At 45.3% G+C, this 26,099-nt stretch overlaps 1 pseudogene; it reads right to left on the reverse strand.

The window, feature by feature from the left end:
• Nucleotides 1-25,897, reverse strand: part of LOC135056588 (oocyte zinc finger protein XlCOF7.1-like) — a 195,415-nt pseudogene extending 169,518 nt beyond the window's left edge.
• Between the last annotated feature and the right edge of the window lie 202 nt (nucleotides 25,898-26,099).

The raw sequence follows: 26,099 nt of genomic DNA on the forward strand, positions 1-26,099 counted from the left end.
AGAGACTGTAATTTTATAAACATTGAGAAAGCTTTTGTCGCCATTTATAGCAAAAGCACTGAGAGACATCAGACAACATGTACATCAAGACAAGACTTCAGACAAGACCTCAATCGGCGAATGCATACTAAATTCACATAGTTTATGACTGCATTTATAATAATTGCTTCTTATCCTCATTTCTACAACCTTCAGGTAATGACACACATAGTCGACAGGGAATATAGACACATATATCAGCATTCACATGTTCCCCCCCATTCATGTATCGTCAACTAAATGTGCTCCCCCATTTGTTGCAACCAAAAGCCGAAAAGAGCTCAGTAAAGTTTGACAGCCCATCCACAGACCCTTAATACGGGATAAGAAGGATTCAAATGTATACTTCGCAATACCTCGAAGCTTGATTTAAAACACGTACGGCACGATGATACATGACCCCTCAAACATGGATCCATACACATATGCTTCTACTATCTCACTAGGTCATACTTTTCCCACCTTCTCCTCTCCTCCCTTTACCAAATCATAAAAAGGTATTTACGTGATGACATATATTTTTCTGTTTGAATTGTTTTAGGAAGTGGCAGTTATTGATGACTGCCAAAGGGTGGACTGTCAAAGTAGAAAAATATCATGCTGCACGTTGCCAAATATTGACCTCATGCGCTTGCCCGCTGCACGTTCTCTCCCGTGCGTACGCATACACGCAGTTGCGTGATGGCGCCTCCACGGCCGTGTGCTTAGGCGCGTGGTATGTGTATTTACGGTAGAGTTTGTGTGCGTCTGGCGGGCGACTCAATCGTTACATAGTTAACCTGAATAGTAGGTTTTATAGGTAATGTTCCCCTTAATAACTGTAAGTTTGTTTAATGTAACTGGTCAGTGGACAGAGGAATTCCTCTTTGCATGATACAAAGGGTTAGACAGGGTTTGAACGATGGTGTTTGGTACCTAACTAAAGAACATTTTATTAGAAACAATCCGGTGCTGGTTAGGTAAAGATTAATCGCTCCTGCGTATGGTTATGCCTATAAGTAGTTTCTGGACATTTACTATATTTGCAGTTCATTATCCATGCGGCGGGAATCCTGAGATTCCATCCCACCTGAGCAGTTTGATATAGTCACAGCCAACCTGTTCAAACCAACCTATGACCTTTTGTTATAGTGCGAGGAGACATTCCTGTGTCCAATGAACAATGAGATTATAGGTCCCTTTGTAGTGTACTGTATGTAATGTATATAAGGACAGCCAGCCAGGACCAGCTCAGTCTTCTCTCCACAAACGGTTTTCATCATTGACTAACTCGGAGCTGGTTCCAGGACTGCGCAGCGATCATTCCCCACGTGTGTAAGTTCTCTGTAGCCATTTCATTCTCTTTCTGTGTTAGCCTTTTACTCTCTCATTGTATGTTATTGTTTACGATTGTGCCGCTATTGTGTATTTATGTGTAGTTATTCTGTTAGATATTGATGTTAGCCTGTAGCGTATAAGATGTTATCTGTTTTCCCCTTTTTATGTACTTAAATCTCGTTAGTAAAGGTTTTGGAGCCTTAGCCAAGTATTGTGTGATTATTACATTGCTGAGGGTATTCGGAGCATCTTAATCGCTCAAGCAGCTTTTATATTAACAAGGTTAAGTAGCGTTATATCCTAACAGTACTTCAGTAGTAAGGTTTACAATATGAATTCAATATTTCAGTGTGTTGCATACAAGGTTTACTGAGTGTCATCTCGTGAGCGTCAGCAAACAATATGTTTCCTAAAACGTACGTTTCATATTCACTTCTCACCAGTGACGTACCCCTCAGCAAACAATATTTTTCCTAAAACGTACGTTTCACATTCACTCACCAGTGGCGTACCCCTCAGCAAACAATATTTTTTCATAAAATATTTATTTTTGTTGTTGCATTGTGAGTAAAGTTTTATATATTTTACCCAGGTCTGAATAAGTTATAGTTTAACATTTTCTAGACATATTATACAAAGTGTGCCCCCAAACTTTCCAACCTCTTCTACGGACAGTAACCTGTTTTGATTTTCTACTGGAGAGCCCTCAGCATCCTGGGAGAGCAGCTCAGCCTGTGCATCTTCAGAGGCACTCAAGACTCTCCAACATGGCCTAATTTGCAATGATGGTACCGATGTATCAGCAATTATACGCTGCTGGACGGAAATAATGCAACAGCACTGGGCGCCCTTATGCTTAGTTAGCATCTGCCCATATTAGCTTATACTTGCAATTGCATACGGCAAGATAGCAACAGCAAGAACTGCAACTGAATGAGCCACACAATGCCGTTTAATTTTTTCATAAAATATTCTCACTTGCAAACACACAAAGTACCTCCTGAGTAATTCCACTTACTCAGGACATGGAAATGGCTTCTCACCTGTGTGACTTCTCTGATGTGTAACAAGAGATGATTTCTGTGTAAAACATTTCCCACACTCAGGACATGGAAATGGCCTCTCACCTGTGTGACTTCTCTGATGTATAACAAGATATGATTTCTGTCCAAAACATTTCCCACACTCAGAACATGGAAATGGCTTCTCACCTGTGTGACTTATCTGATGTCTGACAAGATCTGATTTCTGTCCAAAACATTTCCCACACTCAGAACATGGAAATGGCTTCTCACCTATGTGACTTATCTGATGTCTGACAAGATATGATTTCTGTCCAAAACATTTCCCACACTCAGAACATGGAAATGGCCTCTCACCTGTGTGACTTCTCTGATGTCTAACAAGATATGATTTCTGTCTAAAACATTTCCCACACTCAAAACATGGAAATGGCCTCTCACCTGTGTGACTTCTCTGATGTCTAACAAGATGTGATTTCTGTCCAAAACCTTTCCCACACTCAGAGCATGGAAATGGGTTCTAACCTGTGTGACTTCTCTGATGTGTAAAAAGACTTGATGGCCTTGTAAAACATTTCCCACACTCAGAACATGGAAATGGCCTCTCACCTGTGTGACTTCTCTGATGTCTAGCAAGAACTGATTTATCTCTAAAACATTTCCCACACTCAGAACATGGAAATTGTCTCTCTCTGTGACATCTCTGGTGTTTAACAAGAACGGATTTATCTCTAAAACATTTCCCACACTTAGAACATGGAAATGGTCTCTCTGTGCGACTTCTTTGGTGTCTAACAAGATTTGATTTCTCTGTATAACTTTTTCCACACTCAGAACATGGAAACAGCCTCTCAACTTTGTGATATCTCTGATGTATACATAAAAATGATTCATATCTTAAGCATTCCCCAAACTGAGAACATTGAAGGGGCCTATTCCCTGGCTGATGGGTAACAGGCTCTGTGCTCTGTGTTGAACATTCAGCATCTATATTAGAGGGACACACTGTATCTACTGTCAGAGCTGTAACAGATGCATCAGATATATCAGGAGAACATTCCCCAGGATCAGAGGAACCAGATGATATATCTGCACGGTGATGTTCCGGATGTATAACTGGGGTTAGAGAGATTTCTTCCGTAGAATCTTGGGTGTCATTCTCTTCTTCTATTTCACCATCTGGAAATATAGTCAGAGGATCCTCTGAGACATTCCGGCTGCTACATCCATCTGCTGGGAATAATATACATATATGGAATACGTTTGTCCAAAAGTTGACATTTTTCAATACAGACTATGGTGAAATGTCACCAAATTGCCATCACATGGGCAGATGTTGGGAAACCATCAATATACAGAGACTAAATATATATATATATATATATATATTTATATATAAATAATATTCTACTATGTATCCCGCACCAGACTGAAATAATTTGATTATATTAATAAAAGTACATTGAAAAACAAAAAGCAGCTAGTAAGTATATTCCTCCTCTGGGGTTATGAACTTTAGAATGCTGGAGGTGCTCCTGCAACCAAGAAAACCAAACATTAAACAATGTGTTTGTTGCAAAGAAGCAACAAGAAGAATAGATTGCTTTTTGGAGCACTCTTTTATAACAATATTTAATTTGTAAATCGTATGATATGATTGTAATAGGTTAAAACGTAACCTTTAATTCATACTCCTAAAATAAACAGGGATTTTCTGAATAACATTGACTATTGTGTAAATGTCATTCTGTAAAGGCATTGAATTCAATTGTATCCCTTATAAAGAATAATTACATATCTTATATTAGATCTGTGTGAGAAATAATGATACGTCTTGTATTAGATCGATATTACACTTGTGGTAAAAATATTGATAAATCTCAATACATATATAAATATATAGATCGCAGCCATGAAAACCATTTGATATTACTATCATCAGCAAACAGATCAGTATCATTTCTTTTACTCTAGATCTGTATCCATAGCTATCAACATTCCATTCAAGTCTATTCTCAGCTATGTATACCAATATCATAAACCTGTTTCAAAAATGTATCACTATGTTTTTCCTATATATATATATATATATATATATAATATGTGTGTGTGACAATTCAGCACGTGGACTCCAACCTACACACCAGCCCGTCTCCTAATTATTGCAGTTCTCATGTTACTATGGTGATTCTTGTGTTTGGTTCAGTGGAATTAGCCAGGAACTTTGCAGATTCTTAAATGGTGCTCGGCCGTCAGGCTGATTCCCAGCAGACACCAGGGTGGGAGGAAGAACTTTCCCCCGGTAGACATCTGCAATATCCAGCCACGGTGTACAAGGCTGACCTGCCAATATTACATCATCAATTACATCACTCCTGACCAATAGCCATGCTCCACATACCCCAGGCAGCAGTGGGGAGAAGAGGAACAGAGGTTGAGTCATTCTGTGCACTGTACTGGAGGTGAGAGGTTGACCTCTCCCAGTTCTGGAGAAATGTTGGGAGATCCCGGCTGGGGAAAAACTTGAGCATGTGGGTAAAGCTGCTGTACCGCTGGAGTGAGATGTAGTGTGTACCTGAAGGAACCAGCATGCAGATGGATATAAAGCAGCTGTATACAGTACGATTGGGACAATGGGGGTAATTTACAGTTGATCACAGCAGCAAATTTGTTAGCAGTTGGGCAATACCATAGTGGTCATTCCGAGTTGTTCGCTAGCTGTTTTCGTTCGCAGAGCAGTGCTTAAGCAAAAAAGCGGCGCATGTGCGACGTACTTTGACAACAGCCGAAGTAGTTTCACACAAGTCTAGCGAAGCTTTTCAGTCGCACTGCTGGCCGCAGAGTGATTGACAGGAAAGGGGCATTTCTGGGAGGTAACTGACCATTTTCAGGGAGTGTGCTGAAAAACACAGGCGTGTCAAATACAAACGCAGGTGTACCTGGGAAAACGCAGGCGTGGCTGGCCGAACGCAGGGCGTGTTTGTGACGTCAAAACAGGAACTAAATAGTCTGAAGTGTTCGCAAGCTTTGTTAGTTCGCACTTCTGCTAAGCTAAGATACGCTCTCAGAGGGCGGCGGCTTAGCGTTTGCATGGCTGCTTAAAGCAGCTAGCAAGCAAACAACTCGGAATGAGGGCCCATTTGCACTGCAGGTGGGGCAGATATAACATTTGCAGAGAGAGTTAGATCTGGGTGAGCTATTTTGTTTCTGTGCAGGGTAAATAATGGCTGCTTTATTTTTACACTGCAGTTTAGATTTCAGTTTGAACACACCCCACCCAAATCTAACTCTCTCTGCACGTTATATCTGCCCCACCTGCAGTGCACATGGGTGGTCATTCCGAGTTGATCGCTCGTTATTTTTTTTTCGCAACGGAGCGATTAGTCGCTAATGCGTATGCGCAATGTCCCCAGTGCGACTGCGCCAAGTAAATTTGCTATTAAGTTAGGTATTTTACTCACGGCAGTAAAAGGTTTTTTTCTTCGATCTGGTGATCGTAATGTGATTGACAGGAAGTGGGTGTTTCTGGGCGGAAACTGGCCGTTTTATGGGTGTGTGCGAAAAAACGCAGCCGTTTCTGGGAAAAACGCGTGAGTGTCTGAAGAAACGGGGGAGTGTCTGGGCGAACGCTGGGAGTGTTTGTGACGTCAAACCAGGAACGAAACTGACTGAACTGATAGCGGAGTAAGTCTCGAGCTACTCAGAAACTGCTAAAAAGTTTCTTTTTGTAATTCTGCTAATCTTTCGTTCGCAATTCTACTATTCACTCCCAGTAGGCGGCAGCTTAGCGTGTGCAAAGCTGCTAAAAGCAGCTTGCGAGCGAACAACTCGGAATGAGGGCCATGGTTTTTTCCAACTGCTAACAAATTTGCTGCTGCAATCAACTCTGAATTAGGCCCAATGCCCCTGGGTGAGACTGGACAGATCTGAGGTAACTGCCAGTGAAGGTTGGGGACTTTGTAGTTGCTGTTATGGTAAATTCCTGTCATGTTGGTAAATTCTCAGACCAATGTTAATATTGATGTGGATTTATTAGTTGTGGTAGTGATATATAATGTTTTTTACTCTGCAGTAAAGGTAGTGATGTAACATACGCTTGTATCTATCTATATAGGGTTGGATTAAGCCGGGGGGGGGGGGGGGGGGAGGAGGAGGCATGTATATGAGATTGTACTTACCTCCCAACATGACATTCAAGGAGGGACAAATTGCTCTCTACCTGGACTTCCCTCTTAATACACGATTGGCGTCACCTGTGTTGAACTATTTTATTGATAAAAAACCCAGGTGATTGCAATCATAAATTAAGAGGGAAGTCCAGGTAGAGAGCATGTTGTCTCTCCTGGAATGGGTCATGTTGGGAGGTATGGATTGTGTATATAACATGTAAACCAATGAAGTATATTAGATGTAAACCAATAGTGTAATAATGCCTGGGTGCTGTTTATAGCTCTACCTATAACTGTGTTATAAAGTTTTCTTGTAGTGAAACAAAGACAAATTAAACAACCTTAAATCACACATAGAGCAATAAAATCTCTAAGTTCTCTATCAGGGTCCACAGTGATCCACAGGATCTACCTTGGGATATGATGAAGTGACAGCGGATTGGGCACCAAACAGTTAAGCTTTTCAGACTCCAAGGATGCATCGGGGCAGCCCCCTATATGCCCGCCTCCTGTCTCAGGTAATTCAGTTTTTTGCATGGTGCAGGAGCCAGTCACGTTGTACAGTCGAGCTGCTAGATTTTTTTTGCAGCCACAAGCTTTGTTATGTTATAGTGCGGCGGGGTACACTGGTGCGTCTGAGTTTATCAGACGTTTGTTTGTGGCATGGTCACACATGGAAGTGGGGTTTAAGTCTCCCTGTATCCCGCTCTTTCTGAGGCAAGTGATACAGCACTGAGTTCCTACCTACCCTGGGCGGTACGAGTAGCAAGTAGGTGCCTGATGCAAATGAGCTGCTGTATTATTAGCTGTGCATCTGAATACGTGCAGTGTCCGGTTTAAGGTAATGCAGTATTGTTCTTCCTACCTACTTATATGTATTATGTAGTTGAAATGTTCTTATCTAGCAGTGTATATTAATGCATTCTTGTTTTTGAGACCGATTGCTAGTGTGATTGCTGACTCTAACTCTGTTATATGTTAGCTGTCCCTTGTGTTGTCAGATCCTCAATGCTGGTGCGAGGCAGGTGGGATCTGATTTGATTTCACTTTAGAGTATTAAAGTGAATACGGTCACATTTATGCATATATTACACTGGTGTGGTTAATATTTTTGCTATGTCCACGAAAGGCAAAAGTGACGAGGTACCTACATTAATATCATGTTTGTTCTGCAAATCTGGGTTAACAGCCCAGGATCTGGTACAAGATGACTTGTGTGCAAATTGCTCTAGTCTGCATAAAAACTTTCTGAATAGACTGGCCCCTAGTCAGGGACCTTTTCAGTCACAGGAACCTCCCTGGGCAGCTTTTGCACAGACGTTGTCTAACTTAGCAAACCGTATGACACCTGCTACAGTACCAGGGATGGTGTTCCAACTTAGCCCTTACATGCAACATCCCACATGGGTTATGCCACATCCAGTGTATGAGTTAGATCAGTCCTCAGCTGCTTTTCAGCAAAATTTAGCGGATAGGCCCAAGGAGGGGAAGTCAGATAGACAGGGTGCTTCGTCCTCAATGTCTACTCGATTTTCAGAATCAGATGATACTTCAGGTGATGAAGCTGAAACTTCCCATTCTGAATCTGCTTCTAGAGATAAGGAGCACTCATCATCAGTGGATATACCTGATTTAATTCAGGCTGTTAAATCCATTTTGTCAATTGAAGAGGCAGCAGAGCCTGTGTTTTTAAAACTAAGTCCTAGAGGATGCTGGGATCCATATAGTATCATGGGGATGTACCAAAGCTCCCAGTACGGGTGTGAGAGTGCTGAGGTTCCTGCAGAACAGACTGACCAAACTTAAGGTCCAAAAGTACTGAACTTGTAGAACTTAGCAAACGTGTTCGACCCTGACCAAGTAGCTGCTCGGCAAAGCTGAATAGTTGAGACACCCCGGGCAGCCACCCAGGTAGAACCCACCTTACGTGTAGAGTGGGCCTGAACAGATTTTGGACATGCCAAACCTGTTGTAGAATAAGCATGCTGGATAGTAGGCATGATCCAGCGTGAAATTGTCTGCTTAGAAGCAGGACACATAATCTTGTTGGGATCATAGAGGACAAATAGCGAGTCTGACTTCCTGTGACGAGCAGTTCTCTTCACATATATTTTCAAAGCCCTCACAACATCCAGGAACTTTGAGGTAATCAAGGTGTCAGTAGCCACTGGCACAATAGGCTGGTTGATATGAAAAGCCGACACAACCTTTGGAAAAAATTGCTGACGCATTCTGAGCTCAGCTCTATCTTGGAAAATCAAGTAGCTCTTGTGCGATAATGCCTCCACATCAGACACACGTCTAGCAGATGCCAATGCCAACAGTGTGACTGCCTTCCAAGTAAGAAACTTAACGTCCACCTCCTGTAAAGGTTCGAACCAGTCTGATTGCAGAAACTACAGCACCACATTTAGATCCCAAGGTGCCGTAGAAGGAACAAAGGGTGGTTGGTTGTGCAGAACTCCCTTCAAGACTGTCAGAACCTTGGAGAGCAGCAAATTGTTTCTGGAAGAAAATGGACAAGGCCGAAATCTGGACCTTGATGGAGCCCAAGCGTAGGCCCACATCCGCACCTTCTTGCAGAAAGAGGAGAAAACGTCCCAGTTGAACCAAGCCCTTATGGACCAGTCAGGAGCAATGAGGATCACCTGAACTCTTGTTCTTTATAGAAGTTTGAGAATCCTTGGGATGAGTGGAAGTGGAGGGAACACGTACATCGACTGGAACACCCACGGACTGTAATACGCTCCCTGCATCTGGCATCTGTGCGCTGTGTGCCTTCAGTATCTTCCATCTGTAAGGCAATGCGTAGCGAAGTCGGATTTAGACATCATGGGGCCCTAAGCAAGATAACAGTATGGGGCCCCACTCCGTCAACTGCATACAATTTCATATACACACACACACCGCCCCCCATAGCGGCATACACAAATACTGCCCCCATAAGCCCCTCACTAGCAACGGGACCTGGCATTGGCAAGTGCATATACACGGGAGCGACTTTGGCAGCATGGCTGTCGTTAACTATGTCACCTGTCAGACCTGCATGTTGGTCCAACGGGCAATGCCATGTATTTCCCGCAGAAGTGCACATCGTACACGATATATAGTGCGCACACACTAGATTAGGGGTGGGCAACATGCGGCCCGCGGACCGATCCATACCAGAGTGGAATGACAAGCGGCCCGACAGGCTGAGCCGCTTGTCATTGCACTGCTCTCAGACGCGGCGCCGCTGAGGAAATCCCGGTCACCTCACAGGGTCAGCTGACCGGGATTTCCTCTATCATGCGCTGGGCGGCACGGGGGGCGGCGCTGGGCGGGCACTGCAGTGGGGAGCACAAGCGGCGGCCAGTGGGAAGAAGAAGCAGCGGCCAGTGAGAAGCGGCGGCAGCAGCAGCGCGGATCATCAGACAGCGGGGATCGTCTGCCACTGACAAACAGGTAAACCCCCTGTTCAGCCAGCCCCTGGATAAAGCTAAAGCTGCCATATAGGTTCAGGGGAGGGGAGTTAAAAACGGTTATATGGGTTTAGGGTGGAGGGGGGTAGGTAGGGACTGCTATATAGGTTTAGGGGAGGGTGGGGAAAAGGGGGTAGGGACTGCCATATAGGTTCAGGAGACAGGGGAGGATAAACTGCTATATGGGTCCAGGGGAGGGGGGAATAGAGGTTGCAGCATTACACAGGGTGCAGCATTACACAGGGTGCAGGGCCGGTTCTGGGGCTTTGCGCGCCCCAGGCGGAAATGGGGGGCGTGGCTTCGTACAGGGGGCATGGTCATTTACGCCCCCTGTACAGACTACTGTAGCGCTCTGAAATGTGCCCCCCGTTGCCGCTGTGAAGCCCTTCTTGGAGAGGTCCTTTAAAGTGCGGTGGGCGATGACGTTTCCCTTCACAGCGACCAGCGGCAGCGGGGGGCACATTTCAGAGCGCTACAGTTGTCTGTACAGGGGGCGTAAATGATCATGCCCCCTGTACGAAGCCACGCCCCCCCATTGCCGATATTTTGTGTGCGGCCCTCGAATATTCGCTGGAAATGTTAAGCGGCCCCCCAGCTGAAATAATTGCCCACCCCTGCTCTAGGACGTAAGAGAGAGCAGAGTTTCCTAATTCAGAACAACTGAAGGAAATCATGCAGGAGGCTTGGGTTACACCCAGAAAGAAATGTAAGATTCCCAAATAGTGGGTTCTTTTTCTCCTTTCCTACTGTGGACTGTTTAAAAAGGGAGGTTCCTCCCAAATTAGATGCGCATATAGGGGGTAATTCCAAGTTGATCGCAGCAGGAAAGTTTTTAGCAGTTGGGCAAAACCATGTGCACTGCAAGGGGGGCAGATATAACATTTGCAGAGAGATTTAGATTTGGGTGGGTTATTTTGTTTCGGTGCAGGGTAAATACTGGTTGCTTTATTTTTACACTGCAATTTAGATTGCAGATTGAACTCACCACACCCAAATTTAACTCTCTCTGCACATGTTATATCTGCCCCCCCCCTGCAGTGCACATGGTTTTGCCCAACTGCTAAAAACTTTCCTGCTGCGATCAACTTGTAATTACCCCGATAGTTCAACTTGTGTGCAAATCTACATTACCTCTGCCTTCAACATCATTAAACAATGGGACTGAAAGAGGGATTTAGGGGTTTTTAAAGACTGTTTTTTCCTTAGCAGGGGCAGTGACTAGCCCAACTATGGCCCCAGCCTGGGTGACTAAAGTAGTTGCAGGCTGGGCAGAAGTGATGGAAGATGATGTTTCAACAGCTACGAAGCAGTGTCTTGTGGTTAAGCTTTGTCCTTAAGGAAGAATCTTTCTCAAAGATTTTGTTGTACCAGTCAGTCTCCAATGGAATCGAAGGCCCTGGCTCTACAAGTGGCAGTGCAAAAATGACTGCAGTCAGGAGTGATAATGCCGGTTCCTACTGCACAAAGGGGACCAGGTTTCTATTCCAACCTGTTTCTAGTTCAGAAACCAAATGGATCCTACCGACCCATTCTCAATTTCAAGACTCTGAACAAATACATCTGGAAGCATCGGTTCCGTATGGAAACTCTACGGTCTATTGTCCTGGCAATGGAGCCGGGAGACTTCATGGTGTCCCTGGATATCCAGGATGCTTACCTCTATGTATCTATAGCACCTTCCCATTAGTTCTATCTCAGGTTTGCTATCCTACAACAGCATTTACAATTCCAGGCCCTACCAACTGGACTGGCTACAGCTCCAAGGGTATATACCAAGATTATGGTGGTGATGGCAGCTCAACTTTGTCATCAGGGAACAAGGATTTTCCCATATTTGGACGACTTGTTGATCCTGGCTCAGTCTCAGGAAACTCTGTTACGCATCTCCAATAGACAATAGCCTGTTTGCAGGCTCACGACTGGCTCATAAATTAGGCACTGTCCTCCTTAGTCCCGTTGCAATGGTTGACACATCTGGGAGCTGTGCTGGACACCAGTCTTCAGAGAATCTTTCTACCTCTGAACAAAATAACCGCACTACAGATGAGGGTTCAAAAATTGCTACACAGTCGCAGAATATCCATCCATGCAGCAATCCCATGACTAAGTGCGCATGCACGAAACGCGTTGGGCCGTTTTACAGCTGTTTTGGGAGGAAATAAAGACATTGGGCACGCCAAGCCATAAGGAGACCCGCCGCACTGAGCATCTGAGAAGCCGCTAATACAAGCACCCGGCTCCGGCACGCAAAGCCGTAAGAAGACCTGCCGTACTGAGCCGCTGGACTGAGCCGCTGAAAGGAGTGTTACGGCTAATAACAAGCTCCGGTCAGAGAACAAACGGAGCATAAAGGTTAGAACTAGGGATAGTGTAGTATTCAATTAAGGCGGTGTAAGATCTATAATAAAGGACTCCTTCGCCTTTTTTTGCCCTTACCAAACAGCAATTTATCACAAAAGAGCTTAAACATTTTTTTTTTTTTTTTATTGTTATATTCTATTTCTTGCTGCTTCTTTCCCCTCTGCATCTTTCCTCTCCAGCATTGTTCATCTAGCGCTTTGTTTTTCTGAGAACTGCTTTATCTGGATAAAAAAAATCAGAAATGGGGAACGACATGACAATGCCCCTAAATCTGACACTCTTCTAGCTGATGCCATGGCGTAGATAGAGAACTTTAGCTGTTAACCATTTAAGATCCACTTAATTAAGAGGCTCAAATGGGGAAACTTGAAGGGCTTTCAGGACTAAACATAAGTCCCACAGCACTGTAGGTGGAACAAACGGAGGTTGAATGCGCAGCCTTCCCTGGTGTTAGGGTCTCCTGCCCTGTGCTGCCACGTCGTCATGGCAACCGGGAGACAAGTGCTAGCGGAGTGACCTGAGCGCAGCTGATACTCCGGTTCGGGTCTTTTGCTGTGCAGTGGTTATAGGCTCTGTGCATGGCAGGGGATCCGGTGCTGGTTTTTGTGCTCACAGTCTGTGAGGTCTGAGTGGGGCGTGGACAGCACCTGCTTTATAAGGCCTCTTCTCAGGGTAAGCAGATGCTGCTGAATCTTTGTTGGTTAGTCAGTTTCTGAAAGTTAGCCAGTACTGTGTAGCTTTGTATTTGTTTGTTGCTTACTGCAAATAGGCCTGGGGATTTGGTATTACACTCTGCCAATCCAGACCTAGCAGTAAGACTGGAGTCAGTCGTTTAGCTTGCTGGGGTTCTGTTACTACTCTGTGAACTTAGCAAGTTTGCGGCTGTATTCTAAGACTTGCCTGTCTAATCCTGTCTCACTGTGCTAGGTGTCAGGGGTCAGTTTAGTGGCAGTAAGCTGAACCTGTGCACTGCAAATGAGAATTAGGATTGTGGAGACTCTCCTTGTGTCTATCATTCCATCTCTGACCAAGGAGTTTACTGCCACACCCGTTGGTAACCCTTTAGGGTTTTGCTGTTGCCCTTAGCAACAACATTTTGGGTTCTCTACGTATTAAAACACAACATCTTGCTTTTCCCATCTGAGCAGTTCTAATACAAGGGAGATACCCAGTTCCTTAGCCTCTGGGCTTCTCTGTTCACTTTGTGTGTATTTTGTTACCCTATCACCTTCTGTGTACGTTATGTCATATTCCCCAGTCTGTCTGTAAGTCCATTTGTTTTGCATAACAGTTCAAACACCAGTACATTCCTGCAGGCACTGGAGTGCATAACAGTCCTGACACCAGTACTTTCCTGCAGGCACTGGTGTGCATAACATATTCAGCAGCCTAATACTCCTGTTGAAATTTTGTGGGAATATGGAGCATACCCCTCAAAATACGTTGCAACAGGTGGTCGATCAGGTGCAGGTCCTGACTCGACAATTTAATGATTTGTCCATTAAAATGCACACCTCCCAGGCTGCTGGCGGAGCTCCCGCAGCAGCAGCACCTGCAGGGGTTAAGGAGCCGAAAGTAAATCTCCAGGATCGTTTTTCTGGAGATCGCTCGCAGTTCTTTTGTTTCAAGGAGAGCTGCAAGCTATACTTCCGGCTTAGGCCTCAGTCTTCTGGGTCGGAGATTCAGCGGGTGGGCATAGTGATTTCCTTGCTACAAGGAGACCCACAGGTCTGGGCATATGGGTTGCAGCCTGACTGTCCGTCGCTTAAAAGTGTTGATGCTTTTTTTTACGGCACTGGGCATGTTGTATGATGACCCTGACAAGACGGCCTCAGCCGAGGCTCAGATTTCGATCCTTAAGCAAGGGCGAAGGCCAGTTGATGTTTACTGTACGGAGTTTCGGTTGTTGGCCCATGATACCCAGTGGAATGACCCAGCCCTGAGACACAAGTACCGAAGAGGTCTTTCTAACCAGATAAAGGACCAACTGGTACAATATCCCTTGCCTGATAGCTTGGATCAGCTCATGCAGTTATCCATCCGGGTGGATAGACGGCTGAGAGAGCGTAGGCTTGAAAGGGAGACTGAGATTTCCTTCCTTCCCAAGGGAACCTCAGACTCTGAGGAATTTTCCGAGGAGCCTATGCAGATTGGGGCTACCCGCCTCTCCTCGCGTGAGAAGACGCGGAGGAGACAGCAGGGGTTGTGTTTGTACTGTGGGAATAAAGGTCATGTGGTAGTATCATGCCCATAAAAGCCGGAAAACTTCAGGGCCTGAGGGTGATGGGAAATATCCTGTCAGGCCAGAAGTCAGAATTTCCCAAGAAGACTTATCATTCCGGTGACCTTGAAGATCCTCGGTCAAACTGTCAAGACTGAGGCCTTTGTGGACAGTGGGGCCGACGGGGTTTTTATGGACCGCCAATTCGCCCTGAAACACTCTGTTCCCTTAGTACCCTTGGCATCGGAAATTGAGATTTGTGGGTTAAACGGGGAACCATTATCCCAAGGTAAAATTACCTCTTGCACTAGCCAGATTTCTTTGTTTATTGGAGCCACACACTCTGAAAAATTGTCCTTTTATGTGACTGTACTTTTGCCCCATTGGTGTTGGGGTTACCCTGGTTAAGGGCCCACAATCCTCAATTTGACTGGGTCTCTGGGGAGATTCTTAGTTGGGGTACTGATTGTTTCAGGAGTTGCTTGAGCCTTCCAGTCAGGCTCTCGCAGCTAAGTTTGCCAGGATTGCCAGGGTGTTATGCAGATTTTGCGGACGTGTTCTCCAAAAAAATTGCAGAGGTACTACCTCCCCATCGCCCCTATGACTGTGCCATTGATTTGTTGCCAAATGCTAAGCTTCCCAAGAGCAGGTTGTATTCCCTGTCACGTCCTGAGACTCAGGCTATGGCAGAGTACATTCAGGAGAACTTGGCTAAGGGATTTATCAGACCTTCACAGTCTCCAGTTGGGTCGGGGTTCTTCTTCGTGGGTAAAAAGGACGGTTCGTTGCGACCCTGCATCGACTTCAGGGAATTGAACCGTATCACGATTCAAAACTCATACCCACTGCCTCTCATTTCGGTCTTGTTTGACCAGCTTCGTACTGCCACCATTTTTTCTAAGATTGACTTACGCGGTGCGTACAATCTAATCCGAATAAGAGAGGGGGATGAATGGAAGACTGCCTTTAATACCCACTCAGGGCATTATGAATATTTGGTGATGCCTTTTGGGCTCTGTAATGCCCCGGCAGTCTTCCAGGATTTCATGAATGATGTGCTCAGGGAATATTTGAATAGATTCTTAGTTGTATACTTAGATGACATCCTAATCTTCTCCCATTCCCTGGAGGAACATCGGAAGCATGTACGCTTAGTCCTCCAGAAACTCAGAGACCACCGGCTTGGGGCGAAGCTGGAGAAGTGCGAATTTGAAGTTCATCAAATCGCATTTCTAGGATATATTATCTCCCCAGAAGGTTTCCAAATGGAGGGTTCCAAGGTACAGGCAGTCCTGGATTGGGTGCAGCCCACTAGTTTGAAGGCGCTTCAGCGTTTCCTGGGCTTTGCAAATTTTTATAGATGATTTATCGCTGGATTTTCGTCTATAGTGGCGCCCTTGGTGGCACTCACTAAGAAAGGGGCGGATGTTGCTCACTGGTCTTGTGAGGCTAAAGCGGCTTTTGCCCGTCTCAAAAGGGCATTTGTTTCGGCCAAGGTGCTGCGACACCCAGATCCAGAGCGTCCTTTTGTGGTGGAGGTGGATGCCTCTGAGATGGGTATTGGGGCAGTGCTTTCTCAGATGGGAGTGTCTGATAATCGCCCTCATCCCTGTGCTTACTTTTCCCGTAAATTTTCGCCTGCCGAGATGAATTATGACGTGGGTAACCGGGAATTGTTGGCTATTAAGGATGCACTCGAGGAGTGGAGACACTGGCTTGAGGGGGCTAAGTTTGTGGTCTCAATTCTCACTGACCATAAGAATCTGGCATATTTAGAGTCAGCGAAGCGTCTCAATGCCAGGCAGGCACGATGGGCTTTGTTTTTTGGCCGCTTTAATTTTTTGATAACATATCGCCCTGGGTCAAAAAACATCAAGGCTGATGCGCTCTCGCTGAGTTTTGCTCCAATCAGGGAGACCACCGAGGAGCCGTTGCTCATTGTGTCCCCATCATGTATTAAAGTGGGCATTACCCAGGACCTCTTATCATTAGTCCTTAGAGCACAGGAGCAGGCTCCTCCAGACCTTCCGGTAGGTCTTTTGTTTGTGCCTCCTAGGTTAAGACAGCGAGTGTTCCTGGAATTCCATGCCAAGAAGTCTGCAGGTCACCCGGGTATTGCCAGAACTCGGGAGTTGCTATCTAGGGCGGTGTGGTGGCCCTCGGTGGCTAAGGATGTGGATCAGTGGGTTCGGGCATGTGACATCTGTGCCCGAAATAAGACTCCTAGAGGGGTTCCTGTTGGCCCATTACATCCACTCTCTATCCCATCTAAGCCATGGACCCACATTTCAATGGATTTTGTGGTGGACTTGCCCAAATCCTCGGGGATGACAGCAATCTGGGTTGTCGTTGACAGGTTTTCGAAGATGGCGCACTTCGTTCCACTGGTTGGGCTGCCATCGGCCAGACGCCTGTCTGAATTATTTATGCTGCATGTTGTGCGTCTCCACGGGTTGCCACTTGATGTGGTCTCTGACCGCGGATCCCAGTTTGTGGCCAAATTCTGGAGGGCATTTTGTTCCGATCTCCAGATTTCTGTCAGCTTGTCGTCGGGCTATCATCCGCAGTCTAATGGGTAGACTGAAAGGGTGAACCAGTCCTTGGAGCAGTTCCTCAGGTGTTATGTCTCCAAGTGTCAGACTGACTGGGTTGCTCATCTGTCCATGGCGGAGTTTGCCTATAACAACGCGGCTCACTCTGCTACAGGGATCTCTCCCTTCCTTTGTGTGTATGGGCATCATCCTAAGGCCAATTCTTTTGACCCCCTGGACTCCACGCCTGGTGGTTCCTCTGTGGTTTCGGTCCTTAGAGGTATTTGGCGGAAAGTGCAGAAAGCCCTTGTGTCTGTGTCATTAGTGACCAAAAGGGTTTTTGATAAGCGGAAAAGACCCTGCAGCTTCAAATTAGGAGACTTCGTCTGGTTGTCTACCAAGAATTTGAAGTTGAGACAGCCATCTCATAAGTTAGGCCCCCGGTTCATCGGCCCTTATAAGATCACCAGGGTTATCAATCCGGTGGCATTTCAGTTAGATCTGCCCCGTTCTTTGGGTATCAATAAAACATTTCATTGTTCCCTTTTAAAACGGGCGATTAGTAATCCTTCTTCCAGTGGAAGACCTTCCCCTCTTCTGATACGTGGCCAGAGGGAGTTTGTTGTTGAAAGGATTCTTGACTCCAAGGTGGTTCGGGGTCGGCTGTCATTTTTGGTGCACTGGAAGGGGTATGGCCCGGAGGAGCGGTCGTGGGTGCGCAGTTGTGATCTTCATGCCCCCAGACTGATACGCTCTTTCTTCTCGCAGTTCCCCGATAAACCCGGTGGTAGGGGTTCTTTGACCCCTCGTCAGAGGGGGGGTACTGTTAGGGTCTCCTGCCCTGTGCTGCCACGTCATCATGGCAACCGGGAGACAAGTGCTAGCGGAGTGACCTGAGCGCAGCTGATACTCCGGTTCGGGTCTTTTGCTGTGCAGTGGTTATAGGCTCTGTGCATGGCAGGGTTATCTACGTATTAAAACACAACATCTTGCTTTTCCCATCTGAGCAGTTCTAATACAAGGGAGATACCCAGTTCCTTAGCCTCTGGGCTTCTCTGTTCACTTTGTGTGTATTTTGTTACCCTATCACCTTCTGTGTACGTTATGTCATTTTCCCCAGTCTGTCTGTAAGTCCATTTGTTTTGCATAACAGTTCAAACACCAGTACATTCCTGCAGACACTGGAGTGCATAACAGTTCTGACACCAGTACTTTCCTGCAGGCACTGGTGTGCATAACACCTGGAAAATTACGCACATTCTGAAAGTTGGCAATTTTCTTTTGGAACCATACACTCAATGCCGACACTTGCACTCTCAAGGAAGCCACCTTCAAACATTTATCCATTCCTGCCTGAAGGAATGCTAAGACCCTGGAAACTCTGAAAGACGTAGGGTCCATTTTCCGCTCAAAACACCAATGAATATAGGCCTGCCATATTCGGTGATAAATACGAGATGAGGAGGTTTCCTTGCTCTGAGCAGTGTTTGATTTACCTGTTGTGAGAATCCTCTTGACTTCAGGATAGAGGTTTCAAGAGCCACGCCAGCAAAGACAGTCGATCCAGATGTCTGTGATAACAAGGACACTGCGTCAGTAGAGCTGGACATTGAGGGAGCAGAAGTGGAGCATCCATCGACATCCTCTGCAGATCTGTGTACCAATGTCTTCAGGGCCAAGCCAGAGCTTTTAATATCTCGGCACCCTTTCCTTGCTTTATCTTTCTCACCACCCTGCGTAATAGGGAGATTAGAGGAAACACATAAGATAGATGGAAATTCCATCTCATCGATAAGGCGTCCACAAAGATCGCTCTGGGATCCTTTGTTCTTCAACCCTATGCGAGAAAATTGTTGTTCAGACGGGATGCCATGAGATCTCTCCCTGGCAATCCCCATTTGTTCACTAGAGTCTGGAAGACCTCCGGGTGTAGAGCCCATTTGCTTCCCTGAATGGCGTGTCGACTGAGAAAGTCGGCTTCCCAGTTTAGGACTCCTGGAACAAACACTGCGGACAAGACAAGGGTATGTGACTTACCTCGTTCTTTGCTTTCTGGCTGTGAGTTCCTCCCTGATGGTTGAGGTACGCTACTGCCATTGCATTATCCGAGCGGATCTGAACTGGTTTCACCTGAAGGATGTCCTTGGCCGGAATCAGTGAATATATATATATATATATATATATATATATATTGTGACAAGAACACTGGGATAGTGTTTGAGGGCAGGTATATTTGTCCCAGGTTCTTGTCTTACATGTTTTAGAAAATGTTAACTTCTAGGAAAAATGCTTTTTGTTTTGTCTGAACCTTTTCAGTTTGCTGTAAAAGCTGGGTAAAGGCTCTGAGAGAGAGATAAGGCGAGTTCTAGACATTGGGCCCAGTTCGGGTCTTTGGCCTCACAGAGGGCTAATCAGGGTTTCAGCTGTGTAAGAGTGTTATAGTGCTTCTAACCTGATTAGTATGGGCAGACTGCCTGGGAAGGCTGCAGGATCTGTGTGTGAGAGACACGCTTTCTGATGCAAGTGAGCTATACAGTATGTACTGAAGAACTCTGTGTTTTGTTTAGTGACAGTTAGGAATATCTTATGTTTAGTTAGTTCCGGACAGGCAAGGTATTTTTATTTTGGGGTTTGTTTTAATTTTCTGTTTCAATAAAACTGGCCGGGGTCAGTTGTACCAGAAACTGGACTTGTGTTATTCCTCAGCTGCTGCGTGCTGCCATATTCCCTAGGAAGAGGCACCTTGCACCCCTACAGTGTTACAATATATATATATATATATATATATATATATATATAAAATCCCGGAGATCCAATATAGTTATTGGCAGGCAACTTTTTTCCTTGGTCCACTGCCCCTGAAACAAATCCTTCCTGACATCGTTCCCCAGCCCTGAAGACTGGCATCTGTTGTCAGACTTTCCCAATCGGATATCCAAAAGGGTCTCTCTTTGTCCAGATGGAATGTCTCTAGCCACCAGGCTAATGACCTCCTTACTTCCAGAGTAAGGTCCATCGTCTGCGTTTTTGTCTGATGAAAACCATTCCATTTGGTAGGGATCAGATGTTGCAAAGTGTCATGATACTGACTGTATTTCTTATATTCTGAGGCTTACCTCAGCGTATCCTGTAACTTGCATCTGTTCAGCTCACCAGGAACACTGCAAATCTGTGTTTGCTTACCTTGATTAGCCACCTGAGTAGGAATTCCTCTAAATCACAGGTTCTCAAACTCGGCCCTCAGGACCCCACACGGTGCATGTTTTGCAAGTCTCACAGAATCACAAGTGAAATAATTAGCTCCACCTGTGGACTTTTTAAAATGTGTCAGTGAGTAATTAATACACCTGTGCACCTGCTGAGTTACCTGCAAAACATGCACCGTGTGGGGTCCTGAGGACCGAGTTTGAGAACCACTGCTCTAAATAATCAGTAATCAGCTGTGTGCAGCATTTTGATTCTTCACTGTGTTCATTCTGGAGTAGTCGTAAAAGTCAGCATCCTCTGTTCATTTGCAGAAGTTCAGGCTTCAGTGTTTTTTCTGCCTGCTAGGCCTCACTCCACATCAAAGCCTAACCTAGAGTATTAACATGACAGGGTCTGATCACCTGACCTGGAGCTATCCAATCCTGTGCCATCCTGAGACTCTCTGAATCACCTGAATTTGTTCACCAATCACCAGGAAGTATAAGTAAAGAGACTTGTGTTACAGAATCTGGCAGTTCCTTGTGTCACACGAAGCTGACCTCCTTAAAAGGCAACACTATTACCTTAATTCCTGTAAAACTCCGCTTTTTGCTACCCAGTCTGGATTACAGTTGTGTTACCAGTTATATCCAGTACGCTTCAGTCTCGTCTTAAAGACACAGCCGCAGTATTCTTCAGTCTTGTCTTAAAGTCACAGCTACAGGCTTCAGTTCTTCTTCAGCCTCGTCTTAAAGTCACAGCCACTGACTGTGACAGGATACGGCTCCCTCTGCTGAGGCCAGGGTTCGATCCCCGGTCAGCGATTGCTCCTTACTACTTATTCTCACTGATTTCCACGGACCAGCCAAATATACACATAGACCTGCAGTTACCCGGACTTCACATAGACACCGGGTTCATAAAAACCACAGTCTTGACACAGGTCTCTGATAGAACTGAGCATACTCTACCATGTCGAATGTTGACACAACCAATCCCATTAATGCATTGCTGCGTGAATGGATATCTTCCGACTGTGTAGCAGCTCCTGAATCCTTGAATGAACTTTGTCTATTTTGTTCTACCTACAGATGCGTTTCCAGTTATATTCGGTAGCAGCCCGGATTACAGTAGCATTCCAGTTAAATTTGTACCCAGTCCGGTTCCAGTCTCACCGGTAACCAGTCCAGTTCAACATCTTCAGCTCTCCTCCCAGATCTGCATAACTCCAGTGAATCTATTTCAAAGCAACCTTGAGTACACAAACACTTACTCCTGTGACAGTATATCCAGTTTATTCTCACCAATACATTCACCATCCTGCTATCAACACCAAGTCCCTGGTGATTCTGTGGTCAGGATACGGCTCCCTCTGCCGAGGCCAGGGTTCGATCCCCGGACAGGGATTGCCCCTTACTACTTAATCTCACTGATTTCCATGGACCAGCCAAATATACACATAGACCTGCAGTTACCCAGACTTCACATAGACACCGGGTTCATAAAAACCACAGTCTTGACACAGGTCTCTGATAGAACTGAGCATACTCTACCATGTCGAATGTTGACACAACCAATCCCATTAATGCATTGCTGCGTGAATGGATATCTTCCGACTGTGTAGCAGCTCCTGAATCCTTGAATGAACTTTGTCTATTTTGTTCAGAGGTAAAACTACTCTCTGAAGGCTTGAATCCAACACAGCCCCCAAGTGAGTCATCCTCCATGACGGAACCAGAGACGATTTTGCCCAATTTATGAGCCAACCGTGCTTCTGCTCTATTGTCTGCTGCAGATGACACAGAAGCAACTCCTGAGACTGTGCCAGGATTAAAAGATCGTCAAGGTATGGAACAATTCTTATCCCCTGCTGGCAGATAAGCTGCCATTACCACCATGATTTCGGAAAATACTCTGGGGGCTGTGGCCAATCCGAATGGCAGAGCCTGGAACTGAAAATGCTGTTGGAGGATAGCGAACCTAAGGCTATAGGAACATGTAGGTAAGCATCCTGGATGTCAAGGGACACCATAAAATCCCCTGGCTCCATGGCCAAAATGATGGAACGCAAAGTTTCCATATGAAACCAAGGCACCCAAATGTACTTGTTCAGCACTTTTAGATTGAGTGTGGGCCGAAACGACCCTTTTGGCTTCTGGACTAGAAACAGGCTGGAGTAGAAACCCTGTCCTAGTTGTGCAGGAGGAACTGGAATGATTACTCCTGACTGAAGCAATTTCTGAACTGCCTCTTGCAAAGCCTTAGTCCTCGTCTCTTTCAAAGACGGGCTGGTACAAGAAAACCTTTGAGGAGGGTTTTTCTTGAAACCAAACTCATAACTGTGCGACACCGCTTCTTGCACTCAGGCATCTGTTGTAGACTGCTGCCAGATCTGTGTAAATTGAAGAAGTTTGCCTCCCACCCTGAGATCCCCCAGGTGGAGGCTCGCACCATCAGGCTGATGGCTTATCTTCTGTTTTAGAAGCCAATCCTCTGGTAGCTCAATGCTTTTTAGTCTTACCAGACTTGTTGTATTGGGATTGTTTGCCAACACCTTTTCCTTGTAACCGAAAGGGACGAAAAGCTGGAAATCTAGGCTTGAATCTGTATGTGGAAGGAAACCTCACTTTCTTGGAATCTGCTTCGGACTCCAAAATACTGGTTAATTCTTTACCAAAAAGAATATCTCCAGTAAAAGGCAAAGACCCCAGAACCTTCTTGGATTCTGAATCAGCTTCCATGTATGTAGCCAAACCGCTTTGTGAGCAGCTCCTGCTGAGGCTGATGCTTGAGAGGCAATTGTACCCATATCCAAGGCTGCTTCTTCCATAAACATCGCCGCCTGTTTTATATGTGCAATATGGCATTCTTGTTCTCTAGATGTCATTGGAAGATCTTACTCCAATGCATCAGCCCAGGCAGCAACTGCCTTCCCCATCCAGGCTAAAGCCATGGCTGGTCTTATGATTGCCCCAGACATGGAAAACATTTTTTTAGAAAACCATCAACTCTCCTATCCGTGACATCATTTAATGATGTTGAAGGCAGAGGTAATGTAGATTTTCGCACCAATTGAACGGCATGCCTATCTACTTTAGGAGCCACCTCTCTTTTTAAATGGCCCCCAGCTGGAAGAGGATAATTGGAATTCTAAACTTTTTCTTACTGGGCATAACCCAAGCCTCTTGTATAATTTCCGTCAGCTGTTCTTGGCCAGGGAACTCAGTCCTACCTGTTTTGGGATGTTTAAACACAGGTGCCTTAGAATTTAACACAGGCACTGCTGCCTCCTCTAAGAATAGAATGGCTTTCATAGCACTAATTAGCTCAGGTATGTCCACTGAGCTGACGCCTTCCTCCTCGTCTCTGTATGCAGAACCGGAGAGTGATGAGTCTTCATCCTCTGACGAATCCTCATCTGAAACAGGTGTAGACTGTGAAGATGTTGTTTCAGGTCTATGCGATTTACTTACCACTGCCCTTTCAGACTGTTTGTTGAGAGGCTGCTGCTTCCCCTGCTGGATGTAATAAACGCCAGGTGGAATGCTGCATGTAAGGGTTAATAGTGTAACCTAGGGTGTGGTTCATTGGGTCGACATACATTAGGTCGACCACTGAAGGTCGACATGCATTAGGTTGACATGGTCACTAGATCGACATGGAAAAAGGTCAACATGAGTTTTTTTCCGTTTTCCTCATAAAGTGACGAGGAACCCCAATTAGTGCACCGCTATGCTCGCCCTGCTTCGGGCAAGGTTACTGTTCCCAATTGTAGTCCACGTGGATCGTTAAGTATGAAAAAGGTGAAAAAAATTGTGAAAACCCCATGTCAACTTTTTTGCATGCTGACCTAGTACATGTAGACCTAGTGACCATGTCGACCTTCAGTGGTTGACCCAATGTATGTTGACCTATTGCTTGTCGACCTAACGACCGCCTCCCGTAACCTATCCCTGGTACAGAAGTTGGCATTATCCGCTCAGCTATACTGGATAATGTCTGTGCAAAAGTAGCCCATGGGGGATCCACTTGCACCTGTGCCTGCCTTAGATTATTTAAGAGGCTTTGGTGAAAGCTAAAACAATTTGTATACAAATCATTCTGAACCAGATCCTGAGAGGTTAACCCATCTCTGCAAGAAAACATGACATGAGTGTCGACGCTGCTGTGAGTGTATTTTCCTCACCCTTTCAGCTCTTAGACATGATAAATAATCACACACCTGTACAGTGTTAACTACACAATTTGTGACTGTAATCACCTAAAATTTTGTTAAAGTGACACACAATCTAACCCTACCCTGCTTTGCACCAGCACTGAGGACCGGAATACACAGAAAACTGACAGAAGTATAGTAAAGTTAGCAATCACAATAGGTATCAGTCACAAGTTATACATTAGTATAAAAAGCAGTATGAGCACATCATCAACTATAAAATACATTTCAAGTATGTAGGAGACACATATTACTGCATTACCTTATATAGGAGTTTTAAACATAGTCGCACAGCAAAAGAAACAGCAGCAATAGTTTACAGACTTATATGCATTCGTCACTTATCCAACCATTCATACTCATAGGTAGATAGAGACAAAGGGCCTAATTCAGACTTGATTGCTAGGCTGCGTTTTCGTACAGCGGGCGATCAGGTCTAAACTGCGCATGCACCGCAATGTGTTGGCATGTTGAACGGGTACAAAGCGGAATGCCACTCAGCGATGGGTTTGTGCAAACTATCCTTTCACACGGGCGTTCACAAGGAGATTGACAGGAAGGCGTATGTGGGTGGCAAATTACGGTTTTCTTTGAGTGTTTGGATCCTGATTATGCACCTAGACACTGCACCAATACACCCCTCAACCAAGCTAATTACCACAGATCATTTCATCTCATGTTTATTACTTACGTGTGCTGGTATCTGTAGGGGTTGTCTCCTCCTTACACTGCTGATCACCCCTCACATACGTCTCTTCTTCTCCCTCTATATCTTCTTTCTTTATATCAGTCACATACGTCTCTTCTTTTCCCTCTGTATCTTCTGCCTTTATATCAGTCATATACGTCTCTTCTTCTCCCTCTATATCTTCTGCCTTTATATCAGTCACATTCGTCTCTTCTTCTCCCTCTATATCTTCTGCCTTCATATCAGTCACATTCGTCTCTTCTTCTCCCTCTATATCTTCTGCCTTCATATCAGTCACATTCGTCTCTTCTTCGCCCTCTATATCTTCTGCCTTTATATCAGTCACATATGTCTCTTCTTCTCCCTCTATATCTTCTGCCTTCATATCAGTCACATACGTCTCTTCTTCTCCCTCTGTATCTTCTACCTTAATATCCATCAGATCTTCGCTCTAAATAACCAATAAAATAATAAAGTCTGAATTCATTGAGAGTAAACAGTGTGATATCAGTGTATAAAACACACAGCTCCACTACACATCATTAAAAGACAGTCACGTTGGTATATTGGTGAGACCTTAAATCCACCTACCTCAACCTCCTGTGGGATCCTGTGATTCTCCTCTGTACAATCCTGGGAATACAGAGGATGGGGACATCTCTCTGGGGGATCTCTGTTACTGGGCCCATCTGTAGGAGACACACAGTGACTGAGTACAGTGTATATATGTGATTATCAGGTGATGTGTGTATATAGGTGGTAATTCCGAGTTGTTCGCTCGCAAGCTGCTTTTAGCAGCTTTGCACAAGCTAAGCCGCCGCCTACTGGGAGTGAATCTTAGCTTATCAAAACTGCGAACGAAAGATTCTTAAAATTGTTAATACACAC

This window comes from Pseudophryne corroboree, chromosome 3, assembly GCF_028390025.1.
Source record: "Pseudophryne corroboree isolate aPseCor3 chromosome 3, aPseCor3.hap2, whole genome shotgun sequence".
Lineage (NCBI taxonomy): Eukaryota > Metazoa > Chordata > Amphibia > Anura > Myobatrachidae > Pseudophryne > Pseudophryne corroboree.